This window comes from Sminthopsis crassicaudata, chromosome 5 (assembly GCF_048593235.1).
Source record: "Sminthopsis crassicaudata isolate SCR6 chromosome 5, ASM4859323v1, whole genome shotgun sequence".
NCBI lineage: Eukaryota > Metazoa > Chordata > Mammalia > Dasyuromorphia > Dasyuridae > Sminthopsis > Sminthopsis crassicaudata.
In genome coordinates, this window is record NC_133621.1 from 271348143 (window position 1) to 271361110 (window position 12968).

The 12968-nt window shown below is 37.4% G+C and overlaps 1 long non-coding RNA gene across 1 annotated transcript in view; it reads right to left on the reverse strand.

Moving 5' to 3' along the window:
* The window catches only part of LOC141544654 (uncharacterized), a 76779-nt gene extending 67609 nt beyond the window's left edge, over positions 1 to 9170 (reverse strand). The window contains exon 1 of the long non-coding RNA XR_012482736.1: positions 8727 to 9170. This is a non-coding gene — a long non-coding RNA (uncharacterized LOC141544654). The remainder of the gene's footprint in view (positions 1 to 8726) is intronic.
* Between the last annotated feature and the right edge of the window lie 3798 nt (positions 9171 to 12968).

The window sequence follows — 12968 nt, forward strand, 5'->3', positions numbered from 1 at the left end:
GAGGTAGCCTGGACTTGACAGACTGTTACAAACATTCTTGCACATACAAGTCTCTTTCCTTTCTTTAAAAGCTCTTTGGGATATAAGCCCAGTAGTAACATTACTGGATCAAAGATTACTGGATTCATAACTTTTTGAGCACATTGGGGAGGAAGTAAATTGCTTAAATAGTCCTACTTCATAAAAAGAAATAGAACAAGCTATTAATCAACTCCCTAAGAAAAAATCCCCAAGACCAGATGGAGTTATATAAGAATTCTACTAACTATTTAAAGAAAAATTAACTCCAATGTTATATAAACTATTTGAAAAAATAGGGATTGAAGGAGTCCTACTAAATTCCTTTTATGACACAGACATGGTTCTGATACTTAAACCAGGTAGGTTGAAAACAGAAAGAAAATTATAGACCAATCCCCCTAATGAATATTGATGGTAAAATCTTAAATAAAATATTAGCAAAAAGACTACAGAAAATCATCCCCAATATAATACATCATGATCAAGTAGGAATTATACCAGGAATATAGTTCAATATTAGAAAAACTATTAGTATAATTGGCTACATCAATGACCAAATTAACAAAAACCATATGATCATCTCAATAGATGCAGAAAAAGCATTTGATAAAATCCAACATCCATTCCCAATAAAAACACTTAAGAGTATAGGAATAAATGTTTTTTTTCCCTTAAATTAATCAGTAGCATCTATTGAAAATGATCAATAAGCATCAAATGTAATGGGGATAAACTGGAACCATCCCAATAAGATCAGGAGTGAAACAAGGTTGTCCACTATCACCATTACTATTCAATATTGTATTAGAAATGCCAGCTTTGGCAATAACAGCTGGGAAAGAGATTAAAGGAATAAGAGTAGGTAATGAGGAAACCAAAATTATCAGTCTTTGCTGACGAATGATGGTACACTTAGAGAACCCCAGAGATTCTACTAAAAGGCTATTAGAAATAATCCACACCTTTCGCAAAGTTGCAGGATACAAAATAAACCCACATAAATCATTAGCATTCTTATATATCACTAACAAAATTCAACAGTTAGGGTTACAAAGAGAAATTCCATTTAAAGAAACTACTGATAGTATAAAATATTTAGGAATCTATCTGCTAAGGGAAAATCAGAAACTATATGAGCAAAACTACAAAACACTTCCCAGACAAATAACGTCAGATCTAAGAATTGGAAAAAAATATTAAATGCCCTTGGATAGGGCGAGCAAATACAAGAAAGATGATAATATTACCTAATCTATTTATTTAGCACTATTACCAATCAGACTGGAAAAAAAAACTGTTTCATGAAATAGAAAATATAACAAGAAAGTTTATATGGAAAAACAAAAGGTCAAAAATTTCAAAGGAATTAATGAAAAAAAAAAATAAATGAAGTTGGCCTATCTACTTGTACCAAATCTAAAATTATATTATAAAGCAATGGTTACCAAAAATATTTGGTATTGGCAAAGAATAGTTGATCAGTTGAATAGGTTAGGTTCAAAGGATAAAACAGCCAACAACTTTAATAATGTAGCATTTGCCAAACACAAAGACCCCAGCTTTTGGGATAAGAAATCACTATTTGACAAAAATTGCTGGGAAAATTGGAAATTAGTATGGCAGAAAATAGCACACACTTACCACCATACACCAAGATAAGGTTGAAATGGGTTCATGACCTAGGCATAAAGAATGAGACTATAAATACATTAGAGGATCATGGGATGGTTTACTTCTCAGACATGTGGAAAAGGAAGGAATTTATGATCAAAGATCACAAAATAGAAAAGGTTGATTATATCAAATTGAAAAGTTTTTGGAGGAACAAAACTAATGCAGTCAAGATTAGAAGGGAAGGAATAAACTGGGAAAACATTTTTATCATCAAAGGTTCTGATAAAGACCTCATTTCCAAAATATAGAAAGAATTGACTCTAATTTATAAGAAATCAAAAGATATGAACAGACAATTCTCAGGTGAAGAAATTGAAACTATTTCTAGCTACATGAAAAGATGGTCCAAGTCATTGTTAATCCGAGAAATGCAAATTAAGACAACTCTAAGATACCACTACACACCTGTCAGATTGGCTAGAATGTTGGAGGGGATGTGGGAAAACTGGGACATTGATACATTATTGGTGGAATTGTGAATACATCCAGCCATTCTGGAGAGCAATTTGGAATTATGCTGAAAAAGTTATTAAACGGTGCATACTCTTTGATACAGTAATATTACTACTGGGCTTATATCCCAAAGAGATTTTAAAGAAGGGAAAAGGACATGCATGTGTAAGAATGTTTGTGGCAGCCCTCTTTGTATTGGCCAGAAACTGGAAACTAAGTAGATGTCTATCAATTGGAGAATGGCTGAATAAATTGTGGTATATGAATGTTATGGAATATTACTGTTCTGTAAGAAATGACCAACATAATGAATACAGAGAGCATGGGAGAGACTTACATGAACTGATGCTGAGTGAAATGAGCAGAACCAGGAGATCATTATACACTTCAACAACAATACTGTATGAGGATGTATTCTGATGGAAGTAGAGATTCTTGACAAAGAGATCTAATTCAGTTCCAATTGATCAATGAGGAACAGAATCAACTACACCCAGAGAAGAGACACTGGGAAATGAGTGTAAATTGTTTACATTTTTGTTTTTCTTCCCAGGTTATTTTTACCTTCTGAATCCAATTTTTCCTGTGCAACAAGAAATTCGGTTCTGCACATATGTATTGTGTCTAGGATATACTATAACATATCTAACATATATAAAACTGCCTGCCATCTAGGGGAAGGGGTGGAGGGAAGGAAGGAAAAAATCGGAACAGAAGTGAGTGCAAGGGATAATATTGTGAAAAAAATGACATGCATATGTACTGTCAAAAAAACCTGATAATTATAAAATAAGATAAAAAAGATTAAAAGAAAAAGAAAAGATTAAACTTACCCCCACTTATCTCTGCTACTTCAGTTATGGGTACTCTAGTTAGTCTGAGGTGAAGTTTACTTTGCCTTCCCTCTCCCCTGCCTTTTTAAAGGTGGAGTGGGGGAAAGGGCAACCATGTGGGATCCCCCCTTTCTTCTCCATTAAACGTGTTCTATCAGCTTTCTGCAGAGGCTTGGCTTTGGCAAATGATTTCAAGAGATAGGCCCACTTTTATCTATAGTTTGGTAGGCCTATTTCTAAAAATGTAAAAGATATTTTAAAGAATCTTTCAGATTCTTTTATGTGGAATTGGGTATTCTGAATAAGTTTAATTAATTGTATCCTGATGTTATTCCCATCCTTTAAAGGGCTTTTGAAAATAATAGATTTTCCCTGTCCTGTTGAAAATGTTTCTGTTAAATATGAAAGATAACTTGTGAACTTACTGAAACAAATTTATTACTGTTATCAATATGAGGTTATGGTACTTGTAAAAGTTTAATAGTTTTAAGAATCTCTTGGATTCTTTTATGTGGTATTAGAACTGTATAGCATATTCTAAGTTTTAATTGATTGTATGGGGTCATCCTGAGGTCATTTAAAGAGCCTCTGAAAATATTTTTTTTGTCCTTTTGAAAAAGTTTCGGTTATGGACAATATGCAATTTGGGATATTTATCTATGTATTGGGTATTTTTAAAAGCAAACTGATCTGTATGTATAATGTTCACTTGTGGAAACACCTTAGAAATGAAAAAAGTGAACTTATTGAGACAAATTCTTACTGTTATAAATATAAGGTTATGGTAAATCCCTGTTTAGGATTTCTCTGAAACTTTAGTTAATGGGATTTGTTATTGGAAGTAAAATTCCTTGGGCTTATAGTTAATGTTATTTGGGAGTTTTAAAGCTCCACCCTGTAACAGTTAGTGGGACAATTAACTTTAATAAATTAAAGCTATTTTATCCTGTTTTGCTGAGAGTTAAGTTTTAACTGCTTTTGGTTATAGTTATATCCCTGCATTCTCTTCCTGTAACTAATTTCTAAAATCAGAGTAATGGTCAATAAGAAACTGTTAATTCAATTCAATTATGTCATACCTTGCTATTTCCAACCTGGCTATATGTCATACCTTGCTGTTTTCCACCTGGTTATATGAATTCATTATATCCTAAATACTTGGCAAATGAGTATTTACATTTAACCTGGTCATCTTATCCATTATTGAATATTTATATCTGTGGATATTCAGGTTTTTTTAAAGGTTTCTAAATAATGAGAGGACAGTGAGCACAGTGAGACCTAACTGCTATTTATTTATGAGGTGTATAGTTGACAGCCATTTGCCTGTCCTGTGAAGAAAACCTATTAAGCTGCTGACCAAATCATACTGGTCTCTTCACATTTTGTATCAGTCTTTTCTAGCCTTTATTTGTTAGATTTGTGTTTTTTGTTCCAGATTTCGGTCAAATTACAGGTATTGATTTGTTTCTGGAACCGAGATCAGCTTTGATTGCCAGCATTCCAAGCCATACTACATGTATCCTCTGCATGGACTGACAATCTCCTGCCAGGGCCCATCCTGAAGCAGGTTTTTTTTTCCTTTACCAAAAATAGTTTATTGCACAAAATTAGGAATTCCTATATACACTTAAACCTTTTTTAATTAATATGCTGTATGAGATAATCATTCATTGTACATGGTGTCACATTTTCCTCAAATTATTCCACCAAAAAAGAGCCCCAACCTCATGAACAAATGTGTATGCATGAATAATTTTTTTGCTTGCATATGAATCTTATTTTGATTAGCTAATGAATATCTGATTAGATAACTGAAAACCATTCATAATACTACAGCCTCCCTGTATTACTATCTTTGGGTCCCTATTGTGGGACCATAGTTGAGGTGAGACCATGGTATATAACACAGTGCTTCTGATAACTCCACTCACAAACCTGCCTTGGATAAGGAATGCAAGAAACCCTTGGGTCTATACCCATTTTTCTGCCAAATGAGTTCTGGTTAAAGTGAGGCTCCAGGGCATCTCTTTTTTAAAAACCAGATGGTTTCTTTCCATGATATCTATGCAAGACATTTTTTTTAGCACTCAAAGTGTCCACACATACCCACGCCAGCTCTATAGGTCTATCATTTGAATCGCTAATTCTTATTCAAGGAAACTTCACCTGTACAGCAAATGGGTACTGTCAGTGAAACAACATGGCAAGCTTCACGAAGCACTGGCCAACCATACCGCTCAACATACACCTTAGGCCACCTCTCTTGGAGACCTTTTTAATTTGGACCTAATCTGTACCAACTATAGTAATAGCCACTTTTGCATCCTACAACATGATAAAAATCAGCTGTCACATTCTCCAGAGGGAAGAAAAGTTTCATGAATCTATAAGATCCACAGTATTTCTTGGAGATGTTGTATACCAAAGAAGGTATAATGACAACAAGGTTGCACAAAAGATCTGGGAATAAACTGCAGGACTCAGTACCGATTCCACTGAGTATGAACTTTCCCTTCTGCACCAGATCCAGATACCGCATTCATTACAGACATTGACAAGAAAGCTGGGAGTGGAGTCTCTGCTTTATAAAAGAATCGTCCCTGCTCTTTTTCCACTTGTGGACTCACAAGTCAATTTTGAAACTATGGTTCCGAACAAAGAGTGGATGACAGAGACCTTTCTTCACTAGACTCTGGCTGGGGGAGGTAGGACAGTGAGACGGCAACAGGAAGCAGAGTCCCTCCCAGCAAAGAGACCCCCACATAACTCCAAAGTAGGCAACTTGGAGATTGTCTCCCAGGTTATGGAGGCACCAGTTTTCCTCTGTAAAGTGAATTCTTGGAGAAGCATAATGTCAGGGGACATTGAGAGACCTCAGACGTATTTCCCCAGCCTGGAACATCCCAGGTACTGGGGAAGAAAGGGAAAGGGGGTCAAGGGCTAACGTTCAGCAGCTGTAAAGGTAGGAAACAGAGGGAGCCAAGCACAATCCTGAGCTCCAGCCCCCTCCCCACTCCAGCAGCAGGCCCTGAGCCCAGAGAATCGTGTTCAGAGTGAAAACACTCCCCTCTGTGAATTCTCCTGGAGCCAAAAGGGAGGGAACCGGCTGGGACTTTGGGAGGAGCATAGAGTCAAGTAAATTACCATATTTCTTAGGGTGGGAGTGGGAATGAGAAAAGAATGAATGTGAGGAGTAACCAAGAGCAGAAAAAGGGAAAATGCCTCTGTTGGGAAGGATGATTTTCCAGTCTGGCAGTAAGGATGACCCTTGCACAAATGACAATTCTTTAGAAATGCACTTGATGGGAGCATTTTTTTAAACATTACTAAGTGTATTTAACTTTAATGTTATTTTAACCTTATCAACTAACAATAGGGTATTTTTATTTCCTCTTGAAACACAGTTCAAGAGGCAGTTTTAAGAACACAAGACATGGCTGAAGAATCACATCCTGTTTTCTCCACGAGAGTAATTAAGCTTCTGTCATATATAGCATAAACATGAGCACAGCTGGATTGATCAGTAACACTGAATAACATCATTTTCCTGAAGCAGTTTTGAAAGAAGCTTCATCCTGTACCCCTGATGGACTGATATGGGGGAATTTAGGCACCCTAATTGGGTCATCTGTTACTGTGTGTTTAAAGTTGGGGATGGATTTGTTAAAACTGTATAACTATTGCTATATGTTTAAGGGGTTTTTAGAAAACTTACTGTACTAGTTTGTTATGTATAGGAATTTTGATTCACTCTTGGGATTTATATATGGAATGGTTATTTGATAATTCCTTTCCTTGAGAAAAAAAGGGAGGCAGAAACTGGTTAGCAAATTGGGGAAACATGTATTTTTCTTAGGTACTTCTGCCCTGCCCCCTATCTCATTAGTTCAGATTGAGAAATTATTTAAACAGTCCTTTTCATTTTTACTCCTTGCTAAAAATTACTGGACTATGATTTGCTGGTTTTATTTTAACTTTGAAATCCCTTATTCTGCTGGAATTGTCCTGGTAGACCCAGTTTTGGGGATTATTTTTCAGAAACAACCAGAAATCAGACACCTGTTTTGGGACTGGCCATCTCTCTGATCTGTTTCTCCACTCCTGTTACCCCAGTTCCTTAATTAACATTTTGGCCTCAGGCCTAAGCTAATAGTTTGGGGTTGCCTTCCTTGGTCTAACTGCATAATTTACTCAGACATCTGGATCCTAGTAGCAGCTCCTGTTCTATCAAGAGGGGACTAGTAGAGCTACTCCAAGTCCCACTTTTCCCCCTTTTGGGGTCGCTCACAGACTTGGGGTGCCCCTCTTAGGATGGGCAGCAGGACTGTCTTGAGCACTGCTATTCCAAATATAAGCAGAGGCTGAGTTAAGTGCACAAATGATCACAGACTTAACTCACAGTGAACTGTCTATCTCAAAGTGTATTCTCTGGCTGGCATGCTCCTCAACTGCAGGTGATCTGCTATTTCTGCAACAGGGAGGCTGTTATGAGGAATGCTATTTTTATGCTAATAGATCTGGGGTTATCCGGGAGAGACTTGTTCAGGTAATTAAGTCCTTGCATTTTTCTAGTTTTATTTTGGTTTGTTTGCTTTACATAGGCTTGGTCAAAGTTATGGTGCTAAGACCTTCTAGAGGAAGGTAATTCAAAGATTTGACTAGTCAGAAGAGAGAGAGTGTGGAATGTTATGCCACAGTTCTCTTTTGTTGTCCTGACTCAGTTTTCCTAATTGTTTTGCCTCAGTTTATAGTTGTTCTGCTCAATCCCCTAAAACCACCCCTCCCTCTTAATCAGAATATTTGATAAGGATAAAAGATTTTATATTTTAGAATATCAGAATGCCTCTCCCCATCCCAAGCTATCCGAATATCAGATACAATCTTATCAAGATGCCTCTCCCCATCTCCAGGGTGCCTCCCCCCATTATGTCATCCCCATCTCCAGTGGCTCATCCCACTCTGTCAGAGTCTCATTCCAGCTCCCAGCTGCCTAACTCTGTCCTGCCTCAGTCTACCCCCGGAGTCTGAGCCACCTCACTATATGTCAGTGAGAACTCACATTACTTGCTGTATTCTTGGAGACAATAGTCGCACTCAGCCCTGGGACCAAATCATGGATTCCTTTGGCCCCAGTAAATCTCTCCCTTCTAAATAAATTATTAAATACTCTCTCATCTCTATCTCAGTTTCTCCAACATTACACCACTTCAGCTTATAAGCATCTGGTTTATACTTGTTTTTCAACATTACTTTTTACTCCCTGAAAACCCCTCACTTTACATTTCCTCAACTTCCTCATTTTATACAGCCTTGAATAGTGATTCAATGCCCTTTGTTGCCTTTGCCCACATACACATGCTGCTAAATAAAGGTAGAGAAAATCATGCAACTGTGCTTACTAGGACCACTACAAATTTGGACTCTCATTGATACAAGACTATTCTTTTATATCTCCCTCATTTACTTTGCCACTTACCACAGAAGCTCTTCAAAACCATTTCATCCCTCCTCAAACCTTCCATGATTCATTTTGAACTTTCTCAACTAAAAATCTTGGTCTCAGGGACAATTGGAAGGCGAAGAAGATAAAGCACCTGCCCTGGAATTAGGAGGATTTAAGTTCAAATTTGGCTTCAGACCCTTAACACTTCCTTGTTGTGTTACCCTAGGCAAGTCACTTAACTCCAAATGCCAGCCAAAAAAGCCAAAACAAAACAAAGCCAAACAAAAACAGATACTTACAGTTGTGTGAGGCTGGGCAGGTCACTTAAGCCAGTTTACCTCAATTTCCTCTTTTGTGAAAATGAACTTAAGGAAACACAAAGCATTCCACTGACTTTGCCAATTAAATTCTCTTCAAACAGTCGTTTTAGACTGTTCTGTTTTTCAGCAAAACAGAATAGTGTTTGCTCCCATGTTGCCACTGATTTGAGCAGTCAGTTGGGCCCCAGCTAAAAGTAGAAAGGAGTTTCCCGTTCATTAAAAATGAATAGGCAGGAGGGAGAAGTGATGCCAGCTTTCAGGACTTGCTATCTAATGTCCAGGAGGCAAAGTCTGACCCTGATCCTGATGCTGAGGGGAATGATTTTCCAAGGGTTAGCTCAGGCCTGGGGGTCAAGGATTTAAAGATGGGGGTGCCTTAGCTTCCTCCTGTGAGGACCTTCCCTTCTCCGCCCCCTCCCCCAAACTTTCTTCCTACGTCATCATTTTTTATAGATCATTCACGTTGTGCTTTCCGAGCAGCAGCAGCTGCTGCTCTTTCGCCATGTCCCCATCGAGTCAGCTTTTACTTCCCGAGATTCTTTTCCTGGATCAGGTATCCTGCCCTGGAGTCGGTCTCCGAGGCTTCTAAGTAACTCCGCAGGGCCGGAGAAGTAAACTGCCCTTTCTTGTCCAAGTTGAAAATCTTCATCCTGGAGGCCGGCTTCAAGACCAGACATGAGACGTCCCGGGGGCAGTCCTCTCCTGGGCCTTCAGCCTACTCGGAAGGGGAATTGAAGCGGAAAATGTCTATAACCAGCAGACGGAGGTTTAGAGATCTGTGAGGCCCCAGCAGTTATAACCGATTCCGCCCGATTGTAACCCTGGCAACAGCATGAGGGGAACTGAACTGCACGTGCTTTTGTCGGGTCCCTGGCTCCCGCGAATGCTGGAGGCAAGTCATACACTGATGAGTGCGCAAGTGCTGGCTCCGTTTGACTTTCAGTGCCAGCGGTCCAAAGCTCCAGATCACGAGATTGGGTGAGCTCCAGGACTTTTGTTCACATCTCGGGACCCGCTCTGTTGCTTACCTTTGTGATGTGGGAAAAGTATTTCCTCTCCGAGACTCCATTTCTTCTTTTGTAAACTGAAGATATTCTAATGTAAAGTAGAAACTAGAAACATTTTGATTTATTTTGGATTTAATCCCCAATCCGTAAAGAAAATTCTGCCAACTGAAACAGTACAGGCTATTACCCATCTGCCTTTGTTCTTCACCAGCCTCCCACCAAGTTTTTGTTTTTTGTTTTGTTTTGGTTTGATTTGTTTGTTTGGTTTGGTTTGGTTTGTTTTAGTTTGTTTTGTTTTGTTTTGGTTTGTTTGTTTTGGTTTGGTTTGTTTGTTTTGGTTTGGTTTGTTTGTTTTGTTTTGTTTGTTTGGTTTGGTTTGGTTTGGTTTGGTTTAGTTTGTTTGTTTGGTTTGGTTTGTTTTGTTTTGGTTTGTTTGTTTTGGTTTGGTTTGGTTTGGTTTGGTTTGGTTTGGTTTGTTTGGTTTGGTTTGGTTTGGTTTGGTTTGTTTTGGTTGGTTTGGTTTGGTTTGGTTTGGTTTGGTTTGGTGTAGTTTGGTTTGGTTTGTTTTGGTTGGTTTGTTTGGTTTGGTTTGGTTTGGTTTGTTTGGTTTGGTTTGGTTTGGTTTGTTTTGGTTGGTTTGGTTGGTTTGGTCTAGTTTGGTTTGTTTTGGTGTAGTTTGGTTTGGTTTGTTTTGGTTGGTTTGTTTGGTTTGGTTTGTTTCTTGGTTTGGTTTGCTTTGGTTTGGTTTGGTTTGGTTTGGTTTGGTTTGGTTTGGTTTGGTTTGGTTTGGTTTGGTTTGTTTGGTTTGGTTTGTTTTTTCTCCTCTCCTGCTTCTCATTCATTCATCACAAGCTCATATGATTTCTTATTTCAGTTCCAGGACCATTGAACTTTAGAATACAGAAATGTATATGCATCCTGATGACCCACTGCTACAACTGCTGCTAGTTTACCCTCCTCATCTTTACCTTCCTCCTTATCTTTTCTGTCCCCCTTTTTCCCTCTTTTCCTCCTCCCTTCTGTTTCTTCTCCATTCCTCCCGTTTACCCCCCTCTTCTTTTTTCTTTTCTTCTAACTTCTGCTCCCTCTTTTGATTGCTCCTGCATTTCCTTCTCCTATCCCTTCTTTCCTTTCCCCTCACCTTCTTTTTCCCTCTTTTCCTCCTTTTGTCCAAATAACCAAAATGTAAGCTGATTCTGTACGGTTTTTGGTCTCAGTCTGTATGTTGTTGGGTATTTTTGTGACATGACTTGTCAATACCTCCGCAAGGGATAGATGTTCTATATTATATCTGCCATGCCTAATGATATCCTGTAAAACTTCAATACTCTATCTAAATGGCATGAGATGTTATGTAATACATTTCATTATCTACCACCTAAGATTCAAATACAAGTTCTAAAGGCCTAATACTTGGGCTTCTTGATCTAATAGCTTGAATATATTTAGCTTTTATGTGTCTTATGGAGCAAATAATATTATACACAGTATTATATATACATATATCCATTATTATATACATATTATATTTGTATAATTTGTGGAGAGTTGATGAATTGTATACTTTTAGAAATACTTGAATTTGAAATATACTTATTAGGAAGAGGATCAGTGTATATAAAGAATAAGTAAATTAAATTTGATAATATTTCATCTATTGAAGCAAATCATTATTTAAAACCTCATGGCTTAGTTACAGATATTTGGATTAGCCAAAGGTGACCTTGTAAGTCTTAAAAGTTCATGAGGTCCTAGAAGGCCACTAAAGCTGTATGTTGTAGGGTTTAGTGAAGTAGTCAATAATGCCAAAAGCAACTGGCTGGATCAAAAGGAAGAATTCACCCCTTTCCCTTCCTTCTTGCCTCCCTCTTCCCCCCTCCCCTCCTCTCTCTCTCTCTCTCTCTCTCTCTCTCTCTCTCTCTCTCTCTCTCTCTCTCTCTCTCTCTCTCTCTCTCTCTCTCTCTCTGTGTCACACTCATAAACAAAACAATGGTTGACTGCAGCTTGCTAATGAAAAATATGAAACTGCTAATTAGATAAATTGTCTAACTGAATTATTTGTCAAGACTTCCTCTTGATCTCCTTGCAGATTAACTTCTGACAAATCGTATTTGTTATTCCTAAAAGTCCTATTAGTTATTCTTAAAAGTTATTTTTTTAAACATACACTATAATTCACTTATGCTAATCATTGCTTTCTACATGGGAAGAAGCAATTTGTCCTAAAATCCAATGTATGGGGTAACATTTTTATTTTCTCTTTTTTGTGAAAATTGTAGTAAAGCAAAAGTGAGTGGGAATTGATAGGTGTTTTAATAGCTAACAAATTTTATTGCTTGATCCTGCTATTTGAAAGTTAGGCTTTACTCAGAACTGAACCATGGGAAAGGGTGGTAGGTAAAGGAAAAAAAAATTGTGGAGCTTGAATATCTTTGTAGTTTCAGCCAAGGGGAAAGAAGCTAGCCATTGCACTTAATGTGGGGACTTTGACATTATTTTTGAATCCTTTACATTAATAACTTTATTTTCAAAATGTTTGCAAAGATATTTGTCAACATTCACCCTTGCAAAACCTTGTGTTTCAGATTTTTCAACCTTCCTTCCCTAGACAACAAGCAATCCAATATATGTTGAACATATACACTTCATATATATATGTCCATATTTATCATGCTCCACAAGAAAAATCAAATCAAAAAGGGAAAACCCTGAAAGAATAAAAGAAAATGAAAAAAAACATAATGAAAGTACTATGCTGTGATCCACATTCAGTCCACAGAGTCTTTCTGGATGTAAATGCCTCTCTTCCTCACAAGTCTATTGGAAATGGCCTGAATCACCTCATTGTGGAAAAGAGTCACATTCATCACAGTTGGTTATCACATAATCTTTTGTTGCTGTGTATAATGTTCCTTTTTTAAAAAATATTTTTATTTTCAAAATATATGTACAGATCATTTGACAGTGTTGACCCTTGCATAGCCTTCTGTTTCAGATTTTCTCCTCTTTCCCCCCCCATCCCTTCCCCTAGATGACAAGCAATTCAGTATATTTTAAACATGTTAAATCCAATATGTATAAATACATTTATACAATTGTCTTGGTGCACAAGAGAAATCAGATAAAAAAAAATAAAGTAAATGTGCAGGAAAACAAAATGCAAGTGAACCACAACAAAAAGAGTGAAAATGGTATGTTGTAATCCACATTCAGT